The 25,041-nt window shown below is 40.3% G+C and overlaps 1 protein-coding gene across 6 annotated transcripts in view; it reads right to left on the bottom strand.

Moving 5' to 3' along the window:
• Nucleotides 1-25,041, bottom strand: part of LOC141809421 (RNA binding protein fox-1 homolog 3-like) — a 499,189-nt gene that overhangs the window by 387,171 nt on the left and 86,977 nt on the right. For all 6 annotated transcript variants that reach the window (XM_074696426.1, XM_074696429.1, XM_074696424.1 and 3 more), the window contains exon 3: nt 19,890-20,000. The gene's annotated coding sequence lies outside the window, so the exon portion shown is untranslated. The remainder of the gene's footprint in view (nt 1-19,889; nt 20,001-25,041) is intronic.

Here is a 25,041-nt window from a genome sequence, read left to right on the forward strand (position 1 = left end):
GTTGTATCACTCGACAGACAGTTGCAGCTGTTGATGAAACCCTCACATCATCATGTTCGGCGTGTGGGAGGAGGGCTGGAATTAACATAACGGAAGAGCAGGAACAGATTCTCAACACATACTAACCAGGTGTATATGAATGCTGCTGGAATGAACCCCCCCTCCTCCTCATCCACGTCCCCCATCCTCATCAGCTAAACCAAATGCTGTGGCTCTCTCATTTGGGGCATTTGTTTGCATGTGTGAAAAATAATGGCGGCAGGAGCAGGTGGAATATTGCTTCGGCAGCTAACCCATATGGATGCAAAAAGCTGCTTGCCAAGTCCAAACTCCACTTTTACAAGCACATCTGGAGCAGAATCACCATATTAATTGCCAGTTAATGTGTTTACACACAGCAAGGATTAATCCCTGAGAGAAGTTGGTTGACCCGGGTCACACGGTCAGCGGGAGGGTTGTGTTTTTCTGGGTGGGGAAACTGTGGGGAGAGGTGTCGAGCCAAATATGTGGACAAAGGCACATCCATAAGCTGAATGTGGCAGCTGAAAGCCATCTGTCAGGCTGCTTTTCTGGTATTTTGACAGCACTTATGTCAATATTCTTCGATGGCTGCAAACAGCTGAATGACAGTAAAAGTTCACGCGGGGATTTACGAGGCTGCACCTGCATTTTTTATTGTTTATTTTGGATGTGTGTTCGCAGCAGACGAGAGATGAAGTGTTAAATGATGGAGAAGCCCAGGAACATTTCAAGGATGACAGATATGTGTCAGGTTAGAGCTGATGCTTTCTATACCAACAAAATGTCTAGACTCTTCTCCAGACTCTTCTCCAGACAACTGAGATGCCACCTTGTCCACAAGTCATGCAAACCATTTGCATCACATATTTATATTTCAAAATAATTTCCTGGTTTGTGTGAAGGAAACCTTAAAGAGTCTGTGAGGAGTTTGAAAGGGATCTTGAAAAAGTCTCCCTTCGAGATATATGCCGGATCATAATCAACACTTTACACTTACAGGTTATTTTAAATTGCTACTTCTTAGCTTCCAGTTTGGGTCGTCCAGGACCGGATTGATTTACGGCACATCTAGGTCTCTATGACAACACCAGGCTGGCTGACCAAGTTTATTAGTGAGAAGAGATAAAACACAGTGATCTGTGTTTTTCTCTGCTGAAGAAAAGTTTCTCTAATTATTTTTGTAGTGATGGTGGACACAGCAGCCAAACTGTCAGACAGAAAAAGGACAGAAGAGCAGAAGAAAGCTTAACTGCAGAGTGACACAGCCAGAGCTAAAGGCTAATTAGCCTTTAGCTCTGGCTGTAACACTCTTTAATACAGGGGATAAGCTAGCCAGCTGACCAGGATTTACTAACGTTACACATTACAGACTTGTCTCAGAGCACCGGGCTGCCAGCTGTGCTAAATATAAACGGCTACTAAACTACTTACAAACTGACAGTGTTTACTTGTTGTCACATTAGCCTACAGATATGACGGAGCAGCAGGCTGGCAATGTCGCTGACATATAACCAGCTTGATGTCACGTTTCAAACCATAGTGCTACATAACTCTACTGATAAATACCTAACCTCAGCACGTTATATCCAGTAAAAAGTTTTCTTGAACAAATAAAATTTGTTTCTATCCAATCTCCATTTAATCCCAAAACAAACACACACCTCACTAAAAGTAGTTTACGACAGTGTGCGGAGACTCCGAGCCACAAGGTGGTGAGGAAGTGCGACTAAAACAGATCCTCCTCATAACATCTTTAACTTAGAGATTTAAGTCAAGGGCAGTAGGATATTGTTGGACAGTGAAGAAAGGGAGATGAGAGATGTGCTGGTCACCTTCAATTCCAAAATAAAGACAGGAAGAAACAGATATTTCACCGTGTTTGGCTAAGACAAGAGCAGACATACTGCTACTCCTTAATCCGCATGTTTTTATTCCAAAAATGTTTCTTTTAACACAATTTGAAGATTTATTTACTAAGTGCACATTTGATTTTTACCAATGCTAGTCTCAGTCAAGTAAATGGCATCCAAGCTGTAACCCTTACCCCTTTAAAGGACCTTGAATGCATCACTGCCAGCCCTCTGAGCCCGCTCCATCTGATAGCAGCGCTCGGTGGCCCCTCAGCCTCCGTCCCCTCCCTCTTCATCCAGGAGATAGCCCTGTGTCTCTGAGGGTCCGCTTTAGAAGGACCTTCTAATGAGAGATTTACTGTATGGAGATAATTATGGGGGAAGGCAACATCTCGCTCAGGCCTAATGAGTAAGATAAGAGCTCTTCAGTGGTTGTTCAAGCAGCACCCTCCGCCTCCCGACCTGTCACAGTATGGAGCTTCTAGTGGTCACACACAATCAGCTAGGAAAACACTAAGGGCACGCATACACGCGTGACAAGTGCTGACACTTGGCAGGCTCGTTCTCACACTCACATATCTATAGGAATCCAGAATAATCTGGTGACTCGCAGGTTCAAGGACTTATCACATATTTACAATGTTTACAGAGAGAAGAGGGCACTAGATATTTGTGCTTATTGTGATATTGTCTGTGAATGTTTCCTGTACCACTTCACAAACACCAGAGTCATTCATCATGTGGAAAAGTGAATGGAATCACATAAATGCATCTTCTCTCAGAGTTGCATTCACCCTCTCAGACTTATTTTTTTTAAGTGATAAACCAGGAGTTAAATATTACCAAATTTATCATTTTGAGCCCAAACAACAGACCTTGGTAGATGCAATGAAGTAAAGTAGAGTGGTTTCCCCTGTAACCATCTAAATGATTCTGAATTTATTTTTTCCCTTCATAATTTAAAACCATTTTGAGATTTTAAACATGTCAGAACAAAGCCTGTCGTTGGAAAACAAATCTGTAGATATATAAGTGCAGTTCCTCAAATGTCCATCAAGGGTCAACTGCAAAAGCAAAGGAGACCCAATTAAAGCCAGTTTTTATTCATTCATTCATTTGTGGTAGAATGTTTTGGTCATAGTTAGACTAAGATTGATGCAACATTTGAATAAATAAGGAAGTAGCTGGGGAGACATAAATGCTTCAAAAACCATAGCCTGTATAACAAATGGATGTAGTCTACACTACATCACCTGTCCATTTCTGAAACTGAGTTTTGAAGCAAATTGGCTGGCGCGGCCATATTGGCTATGACACAGGCTTTAAGTCTCCACACTAACCGCTTTAGGGTGTCCACCAGTCACGTGAGCTGTGTCTCTGATAGGAGGTACCCACAATCTTAATATCTCCATTTAATACCTTGAAGCGCGCCGATACAGAAATTCAGATGGGAAACTTTTTTTTTTTTTTTTTTTTACCAGGCTGTAAATAAGTTTATTTATGTTGTGCACACGTCTTTTTTTGGCTTGGTGTGTATGTCACTTCCAGTACACCTGGAGCCAGCCTCAAGTGGACACTTGCATTGTCTCATATTTTTGGACCTGTACCCGTAGGAGTTCCAACTTTTTGCCACCCAGTAGCCAGAAGCACAGTGACTGCTCTCTGTTTGCTTTAGCTTCACTAAAAATTGGTTGGGGGCAAGCATTTCCAAAATTATGACTTCTAATGCTTCTTTACAAACCACAAGGTAATCTCACTGAAACTGCATCCATGTCACATTTGGTCAAGAGTAAAAGTACTTTGATTATTGTGCTATTGTGCATTTCAAGACTAAATGGTAAGGTAGGGGCTTTCCATTTAACATCATCATAGATGCATTTAAAGGGATATTTCAGTATTTTAAAGTGGGGTTGTAAAAGTTTCATCTCACTAGTGATTTTATTAGCATCAACAGACGCTGATCAACTTGGATCCCTAAATGAAAACCTGTCAGGAGGAACAGCTCACAGGTTAGGCTACAGGTTTCTGTCGACGAGGCCAACACAGAGATGCTCCTCTGCAGGCTGTAAAGAGACAAATTACAACCAAACTAATTCATGAGTGATTCTTACCAAGGCAATGACATGCTATGGACAAACATGGGGATGTTTGCGAGCTAGAGTTTACAGAGGTAAAGGCGACTCCATGCACCAAAGGAGAAAGAAGAGAAACTTCTATGCTAACTGGAGAGATGGAGAAACCATAAGTTCATTGATGGTGCAGGTGTGTAAATAGCAAACCAATTCCCTAACATCATCAGGGTAAAATTAACGTATCTCATGACAGTTTTAACCCAGCTTGGGGTCTCGATTTGTGGGTAAACAATCCAATAATTGGCAAATCTGGTGCCATAAGCGGCAAAAAGTCACAAAGATCATGGGGCCCTACTTTCATGATCTGTAAATAAAATACTTCCTGTCAAGGCCAAAGTTTGTGACCAACTTTTAAAAAAAATACTAAATTATTCCTTTAAAGCATAAAAAGTATCAAACATCATGATTAAATAGAACAATTCCTTGTTGTGTATCTAGCTTCAGTCTTTTTCAGGACAGGCTTGTTTCTCTAATGTATTGGAAAACAGAATCCCTTCAAAGATCTTGTGAGAACGGTGCCAGATGTGCAGAACACAAACACATCACTGTCCTGCACTGAACCATGTTTCTGTGTTATTTCATCCAGAGGAGCATTTCTTCTAAATCAAAGCAGAGAGGACAAAAACACAGCTCCCTGATACCTCTGCCATCCTCTGAAGCAGCCACCTGGCCGATTAAGGGGAAAATGAGTGAACAGAATCAGAAACGCGTGCTCTTGTTTATTGCTTTAGAGAGTGAGCTGGCGAGGAGGCAGCCATTGTGTGATGATGAGAGTGGCCCCTCTGGAGACGGGCGTTCACACACTGGCGAAGGAGCTAATACAGACTTTCATTAGGAGGCACACTTCAACACACTGTCATAGTATTTACAGTCTCACACTGGGGAAACAAATAAACTGCGTGATTAACAAGTTTTCCTGATGCCTGGCGCTTCGCTGTGCGCGCATCGGAGTGCCACCTCGCCGACTTAATGATTCTTAATGGTTTCTTAATGACTTCTTAATGACTTCATCAGGAAGATCCTGCAACAGCACATTCTGACAAGCGGGAGCCTCCCCTCGAGACCCGGGATCACACCACAGCGCGAACCCTCTCTTCACTTTTCTGCTCAAATAACACACACTTTAAATCTGCTTATCTGAGGCAGCATCTCCGACTCGGATGACACAAGCATTTGATCCGCGGTTAACTACGGGGATACGTGATGTAATGTGATGTGAAAGCGTTCGAGCTGATGTGAGGAAACGCACTAAAAGGCGAACGGGAATGTCCACCTTAGTTGTGGGCAAACGCAGTCACATCAAACTAATCTCAGAACATTGGAGTGACATCTAGTGTTGTGTAACCAGAATTAAACTGCATTGTGTGAGGCTATCTAGGAAAGCCATTTGGTAGCATTCAGAGCAAAGCTGGGACTGTGATGCAAGAGCAAAGGGAACAAAACAAATGGGCCTGAAGAGCAGAGTAATTGTAGAATTTCCTTACAGCAGAAGGAAGGAAAAGATGGCACAAAAAAAAAAATCTGTGGTCAAAAGTGAAAAAATCCTTCAAACATTTAATAACAGACTCTTCTGGGTCACATCATTGTCAGTAAGTGGGAGCTCAGGGCCTTCTCTTGTCAAGCATGTTCAACAGGACAAAATGAAAAGTTCGCCTTTCTCTGAACTAAATTGATTAGTCAACCAGCCAATTAGAACGGTTGTGAAACAGCCTGCATGAAAACAGTGAAAAGTGAGGAAAAGTTATGCAGAAATGAAGCACATCTAAGAGTCATTTCATGCACACACACAGTCTCTCACACACATTTAACAAGTGGTTAACAAATGGTATTAGCAGAGAAGCGTGACTGCATGGCAAATTACACCTGTCCTGATGGATGTCCCCTTTACAGCCGGTGGAAGCAGCGCAGAGGGGCCATGGAGAACGGACACAGCTTCAACCAAACACTGAAAAAAAAATGAAGCACAGCCGGCCATGTGTCACCACTTGGCAGGGGCGGGCGGGAGGGGTGTGTCGCCCAGAAGCTAATACCCAAAACACAGAGAGACACCGGCTTCAATTAATCCACAGCAATCAGGAGGACGGGAGATTTACAATTAATCTTTCAATACTTTTCAAACCCGAAACGACTGTTGTTCAGCCTTCACTGCCAGGCACCGAGGCATCGTCATCACACTTGTTCCCTGGACGTGCCATGAATCATGTTTCCACCAAGACTAGTTGTGTTAAAAAAGTTAAACAGCTATGTTTTTGAATCTGATGTGTTCTTCCATTTTAGGTAACAGCATTTGACATTTATAGATAAATTCCTCACAAGTGCCCAATGTGGTCTTGGTTCAATACTGGAGATGATTTGCATATTTAAAACGCAGACTACATACATTAAAGATAAATTAAATTACTGTCACAGCATATATTTACATTTCAACATGCTTTAGTGTCATTTTTTTGCGTAAAACGTTTGCTGTGCATCAATACAGCCCTTCTATCCCAAGCTTTAATAAAATGTACAGACTGAGGGCAATATCCAGTAAGTAAAATGAAGCCTATGCTTCAGTGCTAAAAGTCGCTGTTCGTCAAGAATCTGCTTGAGGTTGTCTGCAAAAAGAACGGAAAGAACATACACACCCAGCCATAAAAACAGACTTTTACGGCATTAAAAAGCATATTTACAGCCTGGTTCAAAAAATGGCTTGGGTCTAAAAGGCAGATGTACTATTGGCACACTGTACAGTGAGGATTTTTTTTCCATCTCTGTGGTTTAGAAGTGGTTTAGGATCGTTTGATTTTCCAATTAGAGGCACAGCTCAGGTCACATGACCGCCGGGCGCCCTGTAACTGCTCAAAGAAAAACTCACAGCTGGCGTCACAGCAAATGTGGCTGAGTCCACAGATTGGCTTCATTTCATGGTTTCAGAAACAGATGAGTGACGTCGTGGAGGCTTCGTCCATGTTTTATACAGTCTATGGTACAGACTCATGACCAGACTAATTGAGATATTTGCTAAAAAGTCCAATAATCCATAAAAGAATGAAAACACGACATATATTTTTCTAAATACAGACATTTGATGGCTGTTTCCCACAAAAATATAAATGTAAAAAAAAACATACTGAACTTGTGTTCAATTTAGGAAGCGATGTGAACCACCAGAGCCTGGATCGTTATGGTTTTGTTGTTGACACGCTATACTGAATTTCTGCAAACACATTAGTGGAAGGAAACAGTGTCTCAGAAATGTCGGGGTAATATGAAAGTGTAACTCTCCAGATTTTATGAGCAAAAATAATGATCCATCCATCTTATCTGGTTTCAAACCAGCTGCCAATATGGTGGGCTCTGTAGGGCTAAGAAGGAAAGCGTTATTTTCTTCTGCCGGCAACAATGCAAACAAGTAGATTTTAAACTCTGTTGCTAATGTTGATTAGCTGTAAGATCTTCTATTGAGTCATAACTGGCGATCACAATCACAAAAAAGAAATTAATCAACTAAAAAGAATAGGATCAGATTTTAACTTTTGATTTCACCCCTGGAAACAACCCTACCCTGCTGGGGGATGGGTTTTGGATCCCACAGGCAGCCAAACTCATCCTCCTGCCAAATATCCTGCAGCTACAAAGTTCTCCCCCTCGGCTTTGTGCTTTTAAGTTTAAGTAAATTTCACTGTAAACAGATATTTCAGTTCAGACTGCTCTGCAGTGTTGTAGCTAGTAAAGATAATAAAAACACATTTTATTTCAATGCGCCTTCCTCAACACTCAAGGACACTTTACAGTGTTGTTTGTTTTCTTCCACAATACAAACTGAATGTGAGGTTTTATGGCACGCTTACTGTATTGGTTCCATCCTTCTTCATTTTTGATCAAATCCTCAGTGTGGTGGAAAAAGTCAAATACCTGGAGCACATTATCAGAAGTGATTTGTATGATGATGATGATGATGATTATGATGATGATGATGATGATGATGATGATGATGATGTTCAGCGTCATTGCTGTAAATTGTATGCACAAGCTAATATGCTTGAAATTTTAGTAAATTTCAGATGTGCACCAAAATGTTAAAATCAGCTTTTTAGAGCCTACTGTACTCTTCTGTAAACTGTTCATTTTTTGTGCAACTACAGTAAAGCAAAGCAAAATGAATAAATAAATAAATCAAGGTAGTTTTTAATGATGCACATAGAATATGTCTTAAATTACCTTGATAGACGAGTGCAAATGTAACATGTTCGTTGACAGTATTGTGCCTGCATTTTACGCTGTTCTTAGAAACTGTATGTATGTATAAATGTATGGGTCGACTGGTTGATTCAGACAATAAAATAATAATGCCACTCACTAAGCCCAGAATGTGTGACACAGGGTTTACATCCTGGTACTGGAAACATTGGTACAAATGTCTCGCTGTCAATACATAAAATGTGTTTTTCTTTTTTTAATTTCTTTTAATCCACTTTTTGGTGTTTTCTACAGTTCTACAGTTTCATTTAGCAGATGCTTTTGTCCAAAGGGACGTCGAACATGAGCAAGAATTAAGACAAAGAAAAACGTAGTTAGTGCAACAACAGCGCTGCAAGTTATTGGGCTGCAGGTGCTACCATTAATTGCAGATTTTTGTTGTTGTTGTGTTTTTTTTTCTTTCCTTTTTTTCCCATTGTTGTTGTTGTTTTTTGTTGTGTTTTTTTGTTTGTTTGTTTGTTTTTTTGTTTTATTGCAAATATATGTATATGGACTTAAAGGTCTGAAATAGAGTATAAAGTAATGTGTATTTATACAATTTGACAATGCTGAGGGGGGATGGTAAGAGGGTTTCAATCCTTTTAATATTGATCTTGTTGCACAACTCTACACTTCTTTTTCTGCCATTTTCATCACTCATTCATTACGTCCACCAACAAGGTCATGTTTTTGGGGGGTGTGTCTTTTTGTCTTCGAACTACATAACTCAGAAAGTTACGAATAGATCTTGATGAAATTTTCAGGAAATGTTCAAAATGGGATGAGGAAGAAGTGGTTAAATTTTGGAAGTGATCTGGATCACACTCTGGATCCGGGACTTTTTTTAAAGATTCTTTATCGTTGTGAGATAGGGCCGTTTTCACCATATGTGTATATAACTTCACCATAAATGGTCGGACTGCTTTGCAAAACAATACAAGACAAGGTCTCCATAATTTCTGATGGATGTAAAAGTACGATCCAGATCCTGGCAATATTCTGGATACTAAGATCTGGAATATGAAATATGTACTGGGTCATCATAATTTTCAACTCTGTCAGGAAACAAATTATCGAACAAATCTGAAACTAACACCAAATTGTAGCAGACAGTCTGCTGAAAGGGAGTATAACATTAAAGTAGGACTACAGTGATGGTGACAATCGCAATATGCTTGTCAGTGGTCTGCGCTCTTTCAGTACTTTTCTAGTTTATTCATTCATTCATCTTCCACTGCTTATCCTGTCCAGGAGCTTAGGTGGCTTAAGTCGAGACTGGGTTATCTTGACTTTAAAAAGCTTGTTTCCACATAAAACACAGTTTTTGTCATTTTTAATTCAATACAGATAAAATCTCAGGTTTTGTTTGCAAAGATTAAATGAATGGCAACAATTAAAACGGTTTAACATCAGAATAAGCATCAGAAACAAGTAAATTCAAGGCAAACCAGGTGAGAGGTCAGATTAAGGTTACAGGGAGAATTCAGGTTGTGTACTTTGATCTTTTTCAGAGTGTTGAAATGTGTGTTCAGGTATGTTTCTGGTGTGGGCGGACTAAAAAGACACCTTGGCTTAGAGCTGCTTCAGGAGCACCTGTTTTGATGTGATTTTCAAAGATTTATGGATGTTCATCTTCAACAAACACAGAACAAACTGCAATTTCTTATCTTAAATACATCAATGAGGCTCCAAAATTAAACTCAGGATGAGAAACCAGCTGGTAAATAAACCAGAGGAGGTCCAGGAGGTGTCGATGAGAGGGAAATCATTCAAATACACCATTCTGTCAACATCTAAGAAGTGGGTCTGAGTGTAAATAACACCTCTGCTGTGTTGTGTATGTCTCGGCGGTGTGTTGGACTCGTGTGATGTGACCTTCCTCCAGAGTTTGGAAAACACATCCTGTATCAATTAGACCACCAGGGAGTTTGTCTGGCTGTGGAGCTCACAGGGAAGCAGCCCATGACGTGTGCTCACTGTGAGCATCGACCACTTCCTCTGAAGCGTCCAAACACCATTTTGAGAGAGAACAGAGAGAGATGGAAACAGAGGAGGATTTACTGCCGCTGGGATTTACTCCTTGTTCCAATTTGCAAGGGGGATTACTCATTTTTTCATCATCCTTTTATTTATTTATTCTATTTCCAAATTCATTTCTAATTCACCTGAAGGAAAACAAAATATCAAGCCAAATGCATAAATACTGTCAGAGGAAATAGATAATGACAGCAGGTCAAGATGTGAGTGAGTCACGTCGTTGCTCCCAGAAGAAAGTGATTACTGTAACACAGAGCAAACAATCACGACCGAGATAATTCCATTTCTCACATGGAGCTCAAAATGTATTATGTCACATTGTATTCCGCATATGCTATCAAAAACTGGATTTAGATATGCAAACTATCTGGAAAAAGCAAAGCTCTAACTGGAGGAGTGGGGGGGAGAACATGCAGCCACAGGGCTGGCATCCAGGCGTGTCACTTTGTCAAGCTGTACGCTTTCTGGGAGAGCTCGCTGGTTCCTGAGGGAGGGGAGAAAAAAGTGTCGCAAAGGCGTGCTCTTCTCCAAGATGAACAGATGGTGGAGTCTAAGTGTGGGGATTTGTTTTATATCTCCATCCCATGTTGCGGTGCGATCGATGTGGGCTTCCGCTTTCTTTTTTTCCCTCCTTTTAATGTTATCTTACAGGATAACGGATACACGCAATGTTTAAGCTAATGAAGAGTGGGTGTCGCTTTGTCTTTTCCTTTATTTCTTCCCCTCTCTCCCACTGACACATCCTCTTGCGCTCCATTCTCCCTCAAACCCACGCTCCGAGCAGAAACCTATATGCCAAACAATTATGAAACACTATATTGAGTGCAGCTCCCAGCCCGGGTGGCCGTCTGAAAAGCACAGCTGACTGCTGAGCTCCCGGCAGCTACTGATGTGCAGTAACGACACTGAGAGGAACATAAAGCTCATGGAGCTAGAGATTAAATCAGGACAGTGCGCTTGTGTTTCCTCAGTGATCGTAAGAGGAAGAGTGAAGTTTCAGTCTGTTTGAGTGTCTACGAGGATCTGCTCAGAGTGGGACATCTCCTCCTTTTTACATTACAACACATGGACCGTGTTGTAATACCTAAAAAAAGATCTTAAAGACTTTGAACTCTGCGTGACTTTTCATCCAGCTGCACCGTCTGGTCTAATATTCCACTTGTTCAACACTTCAGTTCATGACATGATTCCTTTTTTGCACTAATGGCAGAGCTCTGATAAGCCCTTCAATATTAAAAACCTTAAATTAAAATTAATGCTGACATATCATGGCGGCTCAGGGTGAGTCAGCTGCTCGGTCGGGGGCTGGAGTGGTCAGTGTAAATGGTGATGTTGAGAAAATCCACAGGATCAGACAAGCGCTGAAGGTACAGAGAGATCAGGGACGAGAATCTGAAAAACTTGATCTGTAAGAGAACTCAATGGGTTTAATATAAATCTAAAAGCAGCAGGAGATGTATGTAAAGACTGTTTTTCTCCATGTTTGAGCTGATGCACGAGTTTAAAAATTGCAGCAAGTTTTGCCCTATAAATGCCAGGTCGAGGCGTTGAATTTGGTCTGTGAGCTCTTCTAAAACATCACTTTTTTATGTATTGTAGCTTTTGCAACTAACTGCTTAGATAATAATTAGATTTTTAAAAAAAATCATGAGAATTTGGTGAAAATTAACATAACTTCTGGCCAGATTTTGTTTTGCAGTGCGCATGTACTTGCAGTGTCTATCACAATCAGGTAAGGCCAATTTACAACCCCACTCTTATCGAATATCACATCTGAAGCCTTCAGTTGTATCATGTAAAACATTACAGGCCTAGTCATAAAGGTTTATCATTTTGCATCTGATCTCAATTATGTATATCAACAAACTGGGTGCTAGAGAACTTGGTGAAATTAAAAAACAAATAGCTAACTATCGACTGCTTATTGGGAAACTGAATTATTCACTTAACATTTCAAAGGTATTTATCAGAGGAAACAATGAACCTAACTTCTGTTCTCAAGAACTAAGCAGCTATTTATCACCTGATTCTCTAAAAATAGCAGAAACGTTGGGATACTTCCAAAAACATTTTGTGGTGGGTTGTGATTTAATTTCAGATAAATTATTTGCTTAACGTCACCTTCTTACCTTGTAATTTGGAGTAAATTTCAAAGAAACTGGGAAGAAAACTGTAACCTACCAATTGTGACTTGCAAAAATAAATTTGGACATTACTTTAAAGAAGTGATGTGCTAATTTCAAAGAAATAAGAAAAAAAACTTTGTCTAATTATTACCTAAGTGTGATGAAATTTGTGAACCCCTAAGGCAAAGTGTCACCAACTAACCACATATCTAGTTTCACTTCAACTATTTGTAAACTTTTTAATTAGTTCTATGTTCTATGAATATCTGTCCAATAATTCATTTTTGCGATACTTGTGATTAATCAAACTTTTTCCACAATTTTGCATTCAAAAGCAGTTTTTGAAGTCAAACCAACATTCCTTTCATGAGTAGGGGGTGTCAGATGTTTTGCAAAAGCTACAACACAGATGAAAAAGCAACAATACAAGTGCAAACGCCACAACACAATGGAAGTACAGCCATAACGGAGGTCAAAAGTGATTAGTTATCCCAACGGACACAGAAAAGTCGTGAAAGTAAGTAAATGATTTTCTTCTTTACCTTATCTATGATAAATGTAGCTTTGTAGGGGTCCCACCTTGTGATATCCTTCATAGTACTTATATTTCTTTATTTACTGGTAATATGTCTTCTTTTATTTAGCTTTATGAAACACTCATGTCATAATGTTAGCATTTGAGCTATATTTAGCATAGCTGAAGTTGTAAAAGAAAAAAAAAAATACTTACGAGGATAACTGTCCTCTTAAATTTCATTGCGGCTGTACTTTTGTTGTGTTGTGTCTTTTGCAAATTAGCTGACACCTTGTGGCAACCGTAATTCCTCCTCAGATGCATTTACAAGAGCAAAGTTGTGAGCTGTTTCTTCAAACTAACAAACTTAAATTCTTCAGTCAACTTCATTTCAGAAGCTATGAAAGATACAGCTAAAATCCAGGATTGGAAAATTAAACTGGAAAACAACTTTTTAATTAAAGAAGTGATAAAAGATAACTCCTCCTCTCAGTCATGCTTTTAAAACCCAAAAGAAAACTTGAAAACATGAACAACTTTATATGTTCTGGAGGAGACTTTAGACTAGCCTTGGCTGGGCTGAAATGACAGGCGATGTGATGTGTTCTGACTTCTAACCTGCCACCAAAATCTCTGCCATGGCAGACTGACAAAACACAGCCCCTCAGACGTCCACCAGACAAAATAACTTCTTTTGAGTTGGTGAAACTTTGGCTCAGGAGCTGGAACTTTGAGAAATTCAAACAAAAGTGGGGTCAACTTGTGAAATTTTGGTGCCTACCGAAACAGAAAGTCGAAAATCTCTGAACCAAGAAGGAGAAATGAGCCAAATATACCCCTCAGCTCAGAGAGCGGCCCTCACACCTGTGACCAGGTAAACTTTCCTCACACTCCTTAATGGACACGGCCCCTGTTGTTTACTGAAGACTCCCCACAGAGGAGACTAGCTGACCCATGTCTGCAACCAGTGAGTGGGACAAATGGCAAACATCTCTTGGAGTCATTATTTATGCAGGAATGCCCTTGGGAGTCTTTGCACTTGTTTACACAGTCACGGCACAGTCCATTCATGACGGCTCCGAGTAAATGAGCCGCTTGCTACCAATTTGTCCTGGACGACGAAGCTTTGGGGCCCGACTACCCACAGTTACCTTGGGGTGTGTGTGTGTGTGTTTGTTTGTGTGTGTGTATGGAAAGGAGGTTAACGCAGCATTGCTGCGCTGTTGGGAACCGACCTGGAACTACGGACACAGAAGTCCCAAGGGTATAAGGAAGCACAGTGTCACATTTGGAAATAGATGAGGATGTTTTTTTGTTGTTTTTTTTAAAGAGGAAGCGCCATGGACTTTCACCTTTGAAATAGGCTGCTTGTTTGTTTGCCCGAGGACGAGGACAGTGGGCAAAGTTAGTGAGCGACAACGCCCCCATAAAACCAAAACCAAGACAGGAGTTTTATGAGGTTAAAGTCAAAGGCAAAATAACAAAGTGAGGCCTGCACAAGTTTCAGGGACCAAGAGAGTTCTCTTTACGAACAGAGTGAACAAACAGTCTGTGAAAACTTTACTCTGCAAAGTCTGAAAGATGAACTCTGGATTAATTTGGTGCTTTAAAGGGAGTGCTGATGTGCTAAACACTGGTACGGCTGTGATTCCAATAATCCAATAAAAGCAACCCTTTTTACTGCATGTTACACCGTGCCGTAATTTACAACACATACAGCAGACAGCTAAAAGTTCCAGCACTCACTAAACGCTCCTTGTCCAATCAAATGGCTCAACTTGAACTCATTTGTATATGAATTTAAAACAAAAGCTGTGGCTGTTTTTTTTTTTTTCTTTATTTTTTTTTTGCTTGGAGGAAACCCAACTCACTCTTTGTTGATGAAAAACAACAGTCCAAACCTGGAATATATGAATTATGAACAAAAATGTATAAAATAAAGTACTTCTCTTTCTTAAGCTTTAGTTACATTTCAAATTGTAGCTTCCCTCCAAAAGATTAGTCCAACTGATGTTTTCTAGATTTGTTTCACATCCAAAAACAATCTAAAAGCTTTGCCTCTTCTTGGAGAAATTAAAACAGGGATGGCCAACCATTCAGAGACCAAGAGCCACAAAAATGACCGTGATACTACAGAGAGCCACGTCACGCACAGGGTCTTACAAACACACTTCTTCTCACACATTAACGAAATGACATAAACACACCACTACTCATAACAATATATAGATCTATACATATAATTTATGTATGGATTGAAGAGCCGCACACTGAAAGGCAAAGAGCCACATGCAGCTCCCGAGCCGCAGGTTGGCCACCCCTGGATTAAAATTTTACTTTGTTGGCCTTTTTTTTTTTGCTGTTTTTCATCAGTCCAGTAACTTTTCAATGTCTCAGAGACTTTCAAAATAAAAGCAAACATCATCATCCCCATATGCACCACCATGCAGTCTGAGATCCTCTGGCAGTGCTCTACTGGCTGTTCCAAGGTCTAGATTTAAGACCAGGGGTGACAGAGCTTACTTGGTGAGAGCCCCTAGACTTTGAAACAGCCTGCCAGAGGAGATCAAACTTACACAATCAGTCCCTTGTTTAATTTCTCAACTGAAAACTTATTTTCACAGAAAAGCTTTTATTTTGTGAATTTACCTACTTTTATCTGGATTTTATTGCTTATTTGCTCCTATTGATAAATTTTATTGCTTGGCTGCTTGTCTCATTGTTTTAATTTGTTTTTAATGTCAGCTGTTCATTTTTACATGTTTTTACTGTACATTGTCAAGCACTTTGTTACCTGTATTGAAAAGTGCCATACAGTAAAGTATTATTATTATTATCAAGGCAAAAAATGAAGCAACAAATGCATATTACAAACAAAAGCAGTACAAAAACAGTGTGAGAGGAAAATGACACTGTAGAGATTTATTATTCACTCGGTCAAATATCCTTCAGTAATAATTTGTTGGTTTTTTTTTTGTTATTTCTGCAGCCTGCAATGATTGAAGTTTGACAATGATGATAACTTACAAATACAAAAATCTGCTGACTTATTTTTGTTGCATTAATGTACATACAAAAATATCACATGTTGGTATTTATTCCAGTTTTGTTAAATTTAGTAAAATAAAGAAATATTTACAGGTTAGTTTTGAATAAAAATGTTGGCATGCACGTGATATTTGATCAGCAAAGCATGTCCTTCTGCACACCCCTCATCAGTCTTACATGAAATAATCAAATACTGCATTAATGTCTGCACTTTGTTATATTTCAACATATTTTTTTCTTATTTGTTGCAAAACTTCCTGTTTTATAAAAAAAAATCGATATTAAAAGCAACTCAAGGTTCCTACAGCACAAAATTTAAAGGCTATTTTAACAACTAATCTTATAAGACGTGTCAGCCTTTAATGATGCAGATAAAAGGTGTATTATGCTGCAAAGTTCATGCATGTCTCAGTAATGAGGGTCCTTTGAAAGTAAACACAACCTGAGAATCACTCAGACCTGTGAATTAGTCCTCTAAAAATAAACCTTCATTTTGTGTTAATTGTGACAATTTTTAGAGTTTGAATGTGGTGTTTTTTAAAACCTGTGTTCCTTATTCACAGCTGCCATCAGCTGGCAGCTCCTGGCATTTTAAGAGTCACTTTTTTCTCCTCAGATTCAGGCTGTTTGTGCAGATTTGTCTCATTTTTCATGCATTCTGTTTGTGATTGAAAAAGATGCAAAGAAGCCGACGGTGGGTGATTCAATAAAGCAGCAAAGTATTCAAGGAGAATGACTCCCCCTGTAGTTCTCAGGCTTTTCTGCAGTCGAACAGTAAAAAGGGAAAAAATAAGAGAGAAGCAGAGTGACTGAGAGAGAAAGAAGCGATGGGATAATTTAACAAGCTTCCTCCTAAACCACTCCAAAACCTCCAGAGTTTAATTGCTGGGAGGCAACATTATCCCTAGCAACACTGTGTCTGTCTCTTGGCTGGGATTCGGTGGGTACCTGCTGTATCCTCTCCCCACACAATGCAGCGCCCACTGAGCCATATAATCCTCTCAGGGCCCTCCTCTTCTGGAGAACCACATTCAATCCTGTCGTGACACGGGAAAATCTCCTCTTCTCCATTTTTGTGTCAGGGTGCGTGCTTCAAATAAGCCCAATCAGTAGGCGCTGTTATGTGTGTGCAATGCTACAGGGAGCCATCGAGGAAGAGGGAAAACAGAGGAAGAGTTAAATAAAAAGACGTTTGATTTGCAGCTGTGAAATTTGGGGCTACTTTCCATTCCTCTGCGGAGCTCCCGGGAGCAGCCATATTTCTGTTTATGTTTAAATGTGAATCAGTCAGACGGGCTGTTGGGTTCCTGCTGAATCATCCTACACTCCCATCAGAAAAAGCACCGGGTTACTTTTGAACCGGCTGCCTCTTAGGAGAAAACAAGAAACTAATGCCACTTTCTTCGCCAGCTTCTCTTTCAAGTTGCCCTTGAAAAGAAAATTACAACAAACGGCTTTGATGCAAGTGTGACATGCTTCGAGATATCCTCCCCAAGTGCAGACACACACCAGATTATCATTCCAGTGAGTCAGTCCTGATGTCTTTTACTGTCTGCATATAACACGGGCTGACGAGACAAAAGTAGTCTGAGCAACGTGCCGAGGGATGGAGGAAGGAAGCCGGGGCTCATTACGCAAAATGGCAAAAGAAGAAAAATGAGGTTTCTCGTTTTGTCCAGTGGATTGTAACTTAAGTCAATATGGCATTTCAAGACCTGCTGAGACATCTTTTAATTACAAGATGAGACAAATAATGAGGAAGTGGAGGGGCAGTACACTGAGAAAGATTTCTACCCTTTATCAATTTTACTTTCTGTTTGAGGAAATGAGTTCCTTCACTTTAAACACAAAGTTTTTTAAAGTAAAAACAAGTATTTGTTATTTCTTCCCTGTTTTTTTTTTCTTTTTTGGTGCATCCTTTCATCAGATTCCGCATTTTGTCCTCTTCCTGTTGTTTCCAGTCAGCAAGCTCTCTTCAGTATTGTGTCATTTCAGTCTGTTTTCACTCCTCATGTCAAATACAGCAGCAGGGTCAGCAGCCAAACACCTTCAAAATATGAAGCTCTAGGCTCTACTCTGGCATCCTGTCCTGACCCTGTCGTCTAGTTTATTGTTTTTGTGTGTCATTGAAAAAATATGATGTTGTATGAAGGCCTTCAGTGTCACAGTTTGACTGAACTGTGGGAAAAGTCTGTTTTCACATCCTTCAGAAAGTTGCCTTCTTTGATAACTTAAAGCTCCTGTGAGGAGATCTTCTTTTTCTGGTTATAGAACAGAATGGCATTAGCTTTGCTGTTCATTTATGACCTTTAAAAAAAAAATAAAACTGGTGATAAGGCTTCAGATTTCTATGCTGTTTTATTTCTGCAATGAGGGGGGTAGGTGTCGGCTGAGCAGCTACAGAAAAAAACAACATCCTTTTCACAAGTTTAAATATTTAAATGACAAAAATGTGGCAGTCAAAAGTCCATGAGCACCATGAGATTGTCAGAATTAACGAGAGAAGAGGAGAAAAATTCCCAAGGGGGGTGTCATAACTAACCCAAAGCCAAGTTCCATAAAGGAGCTTTAAAGTGATACTCTAGGATGGAACATGTTGGGTCCTATCACAAAGTTTTAGGGCAGAAATTACCCCTACAGCAGTGTTTTTGTGCTGCAGAAGCCCAGGGCGCACGCACCAAACACCCCCTCCCTGCTCCTCTGCACTCAGACAAGGCCATACTTTACTTGACCAAAAACACAAATAAATGGACTCCCACCGAAAAAATCTCATATCGGTCTGCATTCACGCTTTATTTAAAGAATTTTCAGTGCGTTACTTTCACACAAAAACACCGCTAAATAAGGCTCTAGTTCTCATCGCGTCTCTTTGTCTTGGCAGACTACCTGAGTTTGTTTTTATCTGGCACGCCACACGCACAGACTGATACACTAAGCAGCGAGCACCTCGTAGCCAGCTGTGGCTCTGCAGCGGAGGTAGCGCCGTTTTACGACACGATTAGAACTGGAGCCTTATTTAGCTGTGTTTTTGTGTGAAAGTAATGTGCTGAAAATTCTATTAATAAAGCGTGAATGCAGACTGATATCAGATTTTTTTGGTGGGAGTCCGTTTATTTGTGTTTTTGGTCAAGTAAAATATGGCCCCGTCTGAGTGCAGAGGAAACCGGCAGAGGAGCAGGGATGGGGTATTTGGTGCGAGGGCTCTGGGCTTCTGCTGCACAAAATCACTGCTGTAGGGGTAATTTCTGCCCTAAAACTTGTGATAGGTCCCAACTTGTTCCATCCCGGAGTATCACTTTAAGGTTTTATGTCACGAAACATTTTTACTCAAACTATGAGCTCCTTTTGTTAAATTAACAAGGGTTTACAACTGCTTTAACACCAGTTTAAAGCTCCTGTGAGGCTTCTTTACACCTCTTTGTGACAACAGCTAAAAAAAAAAATCACCCACAAGAGGGGGTACATTTTCTTACATTGATCACAGGGGGCATCAGATTTGGCACAACATAAAAAGTTACTCACTGAAGTTTGAATTATTGATTCCAGATGATTAAAAAAATTCTCAGCAAGCTTGAAATTAAGTGTAACCGGGCTTTTATTTTGAAAAGATTTTAAGAACTTGTACATACAGCATTGGTTGTTCTGCCATGTAATTCTTGTATGAAAAGAGAAGAATGCATGTGGAGTCTTAGTTTGAAGAAGTGTGGGTTTTTTTTTGTTGTTTGTTTTGTTTTGTTTTTAATGGAAGTTAGAAAATGTTAGTGGTGCTGTTTGGAGTGTAGCCCTCGAAGAATCCTTTATTCAGATGCAGGTCAGATTGCTAAACTGATGGTTGTTTAATTTCATTTCTTGCTGTTTTTCTCTGACTTAGAGCTACAACATGAGGACTTCTATTTTTATCTATGTGGCCGGAGCGTCTTGTGAAAGAAAGTCATCCTACCTGTGAAAGGTTGAGGGTCAGAGGTTGAAGGTGTCAGGATGAGGAGAAATCACAAGTGGCAGAAGCCGAGGGTGAAGTTCGGAGTCAACGCCACACGGCAGCAATCAGTGTCTGTGGAGGAAAAAATAGAAAACAGTGTCAGTGGAGTAAGACATCAAATCAGTTTCCTTAGTGTGGCTAACATTAGCAGAGCTAGCACCAGCAGCCTTCAGTCCTCCTGAGAGGTCTGTGTACATATACCAGACACAGCCTTAATACAGCTTTATTTCTGTTTACTCGATCAATATTGGTGACGGACTGACAAGATGTAATTCATCCACAGTGCTAGTTTACACCTAGGTAACTGAGAATTATAGCCATAAACAGGAGCTACAGCCCCAGCGAGTGGCAGAAGTCTGCACTACGGCTTAGATGGAATAAATTACTTTTACATCAGGCCAACAAAGATGAAAATATTACTAATTTGTTCAGCAGAATTGTAATTCTGGTGAGGTTTGATCATTAAGTTGACTAAAGGTGTACAAATCTTTTTGCAAATATCTCTTGGATGAGAAAAAATACTATTTTCTTGAGCAGAATTAGGCAATTATTCCCAATATCTTAGCAGTTTTACGTGCATTTTGGGGTTTTAATAAGTGATGGATAACAAAAGAGCTCTATGAAAAAAGACAAATAAAGGTTTCACATAAAAACACATTAGTATGTTCATTTATGGCCTCAGTCTTCTACTTCTGACAGGAGAAAATGAAGATTTCCAGCACTCAAATCCCAGAAACTTTTTTACAAAAGCCCGTCATCTACTGGTAAAACCACAAAGACAGAAACAGATAAAACTTTACAGACATGGAGAACTTTGTCTGCGTCTGGTTCTGAGCAGTTGTTCTTTAATGTTTCTGCTCACATTCATAAAATCGTACAAAACCTTTCACATCCAGCTCTGCAGTAAGAAATAAGACGGAGAGGTGGAAGGTTAGCTCATAATCCATAACAGATAGTTAAAGCTTGGCATCCAAGCCTTATGAAAATTGTAACGGGCCTTGGCACGAGCTCCCAATCCGACAAATCAAACACAGCGAGGCTTCATTTGTAGTCGAGCCATGAAGGTTGTTCCTGAAGTCTTTTGACAGAGAAATGTGGTCAGCCGCTCGCCCCCCACCTGCTGCTTCATCTCTTTTTTTTTTTCTTTTTTTTTTTTTTCGAAGGATTTGTAGCATCATAGCGGTATGAATGAGAGCTGCTTTCAAAATAAACACATTCACCAACACAGCAAGTGATTCAAGTAACATTAGATTATATAAATTGTCAGTAATGAGGCACCAGGGACAGCATCTGTGATCTGCAGAGGTCAACCGGAACATTCTGCTCCACTGCTGAATAAAACGCATCCTGAGAGCGATTTAACAGCCTTTTACATGAGCAGGTACATACAAAGAGACAAGCCGAGGTCCAAGAGGGCGAGGCAAGCTTGTTGTAGAGGTCAAAACACACACACACACACACACACACACACACACACACACACACCGATACACAAACACTGCTGACAAGAGGAAAATATGAGGACTTGTGAAGCGCTGTAAAATGTATGAAGAAACGGATGTGAGGGTCATTTTACTGAGCAGCACCATTAACATCGCTGCCCTTGTCTGGACTGGAGCTCGGCTCAGTCACTCACACACACACACACACACATACACACATCCCAACAGAACATACATGCGTGCGCACACACACACACACACACACACACACACACACACACACACACACACAGCAGCGTTTCTCCTCTTTTTACATTTTCGCCCTCAGAGAAACGAGAGGTCGACATTTAACTGCAGCAGCGAGGAGATGGCTTCCTTTCACCTTGACGGGCATATAATGAACATTTTTCATTTCGGGCTTAGCTTCACTTACAGAGTCAGTCAGCTATTTTCTCTTTGAACCTTTTTTCTCTCGCCCTGACATTTCCCTCTGTGGTTTTGCCAGGATGATCTTCACACTAAATTTGTGCCCCCTTTTAAAGAAATAGGATACATGTTGATTTTTTTTTTTTCAAAGAGCTCATTTCCATACAGGTCCCCTGTAAAACACAAACAGGCCTAGGGTGCAGCGTGAAACACAAACAATATGCTAATCACACCTGTTTCAATTAGAGCCCCGGTGTCCATGAAATCCATATCGCTGTTTGCTTATTGTTTTGCATTTTGCCTCAGAAAAGAAAACAGTGCACTTTGAAGGAAAGTGACAAAATGTTTGAATATTTGCATTTCATTAACCTCATTACGAGGCTTATTCAGCAGCATGGTCAGAAGCAGCTCTTTGTTTTTCTGAAAACAGAACCAGAGTCAGTAAGTAAAGGGTGAGGATGAGGTTACACTTCTTTGCTGGTTGTGTCTGAAATACATAGGTTTATTTATTCTGGCTTCTTTTTATGCTAACATTTGGATAAACCGTTTGGTAAAATGTTTTTTATTTATTTATTTTCCTTTTTATTTTGAGGAATCTGAGACTAAGTTAAAGTTTTTGTTTTTGTTCATTTTTTTTTCCTCTATGTGTTTTCCTCTTTTGCCCTTTGTAATCAGTCATCTCTAAAACAAATCATTTAATATTCAATATCCAAACTTAATTAAATAAACAAAAGTTACAACAAAAATAGAAAATTTCCAGTTTTATCCAAAGAATTTCAGAAACGGGTGAGGCTAACAAACAATTCAAACTAAACTAAAAAAGAAAAAAAAAGAAAAAAAAAAGAAATATGCAAGCATGTAGTCCAAAAAAATAAAACTCAGAGTGAAGAAAAGATTGAAATAATTCCCCTAGAAAAAGAAACAAACAACCAAAACAACTACCAAAACCATGAGTGAGATAAGAAATATAGCATTGGCGCCCCCCCTGGACGAAGTGACAACTCCTACTTCTTTACTTAGTTTGTCCTGTGCATGTGTAAATTATGTTTTCTGACAGAAAACGTCAAATTTATCTCTTGGTTTGAGCATTTCCTGTCTAGAATCAATGTGAAAAGGTTTTTTTTTTTTTTTTTTTTTTTTTTCTGACTTCCTGTTAGTGTGGTCTGATGCCTACCTACCACCCTCCCTCTCCCACCCCACAGGCACATCTGAATTATTCATTATATAAAAATTATTGTAAACCCTATTGTTAGTGGTCCTAAACTGTTAATTTCGGGCTGTCTTATAACATTTCAAAGTCTCTTACAGGAGCTTTAATACATCTTTGTTTTTGCAGTTAAACATGACATATCTCAGTTTATTCCTGAATCATTCCTGGATTAAGTGGGGACTAATATCTTGGTTTTAACACTGAGGACATTTTGTTTGTTTGTTTTGTTTTTCCAGAATGTTTAAACATATTTCTATTTGATCTATAGCATGAACAACGCAGGCAGAGAAGTAGTGTAATAGCTGTCAGCCTGCCTCTGGATGGGTGCAGCTCTCAGAGGCAGTTTGTATATAAAAACAAGAATGTGTTGATAATATTAACATTGTTGCAGAATGAACATAACTATTAAAGCCCTGTATGCTTGGCATAACATGGTGTTTATCCTTGCTTTCAAAGAGATGGATTAACTTCACTTCTGAATGTGCATTTGTTTCAGAACTTGAAACAGAAAAACTGCAGAACATGCAGATTTGATTGAATGTTCTTTAGCTCGAAACTTAACAAACATCATCCACGTATGAGAGGCCAAACTAAAATTCAAAAGAGCAGTTCGTGTGTGTGCATGTGTGTGTGTATGTGTGCATGTGTGTGTGTATGTGTGTTTGTGTGTGTGTGTGTGGTCGGGAGGAGGGTTGGCAGGGTGCATTCCAAGACAGCTGGTGAAAAGCGGGTGTGCTCTGGCTGCTAGAAGGAGCAGATTCAGGTGACATCTGTGCCTCCTGTTGCAGCGCAATAGTAGAAACACTAAAAGTGAATTACAACATTAATGATAGTGCTCTGCAAGCTGTCGTTCCATATTACGCATCCATTATTCCTTGCATGGGTACTCAGAGGCATCGTGAAGGAAAAGCGCCCCCCCACCGCCTCCACCACCACCACTACCACCTCCACCTCTACAAAACCGCCACCTCGCTGTAAAAGGAGCAGTCGTTGAAAGGATCGCTGCTTTATAGACCTTCCCTCGCTATACCATGTCACCGCATGGCACAGGCCTGACTGGATGACTGATTCTCTCTCTGTCTCTCTTTTTTTTCCATCCCTCACTTCATCTTTCAAGCAAGCAACCTCCCACCCCTGACCCCCCTCTACTCCCTCCTCCTCTCCCCTGCACCGCCGCCGCTATTTCAGACAACATTTGTTTGATCTTGCCGCCCTCTACAGCTGAATGAAATCAATCTGGGAGAGATGTCATGTGTGAGCAGAAATGATTGGCCGCAAGAATAACATGTATTTGAGAACATGGAGCCGGTGCCCTCTGCCTCACCGCCTGCGAGGGCTGGACTAGTGCACGCCTGTGTGCACACACACACACACACACATGTGGAAACACAATGGCCGGCACATGCCCGATGGGCATCACATAGACGTCTCCTAGCTGTCACCCATCCCCAGACTTTCAATAACTTCAAATCCCCCGAAAACCTGGAGAATAAAGGCAGAGTCGATCACTCATAGCTCCCTTCACTCTTTCTCTTCTCTTTGGGGAAATAACAGCCGAAGGAGAAAAACAAAGTCAGGATTCCATCCTCTCCTGCAGAAAAGCAGGAGCATTCCCGCAGGACATGGGGAGAACACTTCTTTCATCATTCTGCTTAACACGCAATAAAAAAAAGATTCATTTAAGATGTTGTGACATGAATAGCTAGCAGGTATAAACCAGCCATATGGGAGGATCAATGCTAATCAAAGGTGGATTTTTTTAGGAGTGTGTGTTGGTGCGTTCACGTCAGCCTACACACTTCTATAGGAGTCTGTGTGTGATTTGGATTGGTGCCACGCCGGATCGAATAGCGGGCGTTCCCTCCACAACGTCTCCCGAGAACACAAACAGATCGTCGGCACATCCGACCGCAGCTCTGCTCGGCTGCCGACTGTCTGTGATTTCTTCATTCAGGAGCGAGCGCCACAAAATGTGTCGTACTTGAAGTGTTTTACAATTACCAGCTGATTATATCAGCGACATTAGCATATTAAA

Source organism: Halichoeres trimaculatus, unplaced genomic scaffold, assembly GCF_033239565.1.
Source record: "Halichoeres trimaculatus isolate MK-OKI-2021-1 unplaced genomic scaffold, fHalTri1.1 fHalTri1_scaffold_20, whole genome shotgun sequence".
NCBI lineage: Eukaryota > Metazoa > Chordata > Actinopteri > Labriformes > Labridae > Halichoeres > Halichoeres trimaculatus.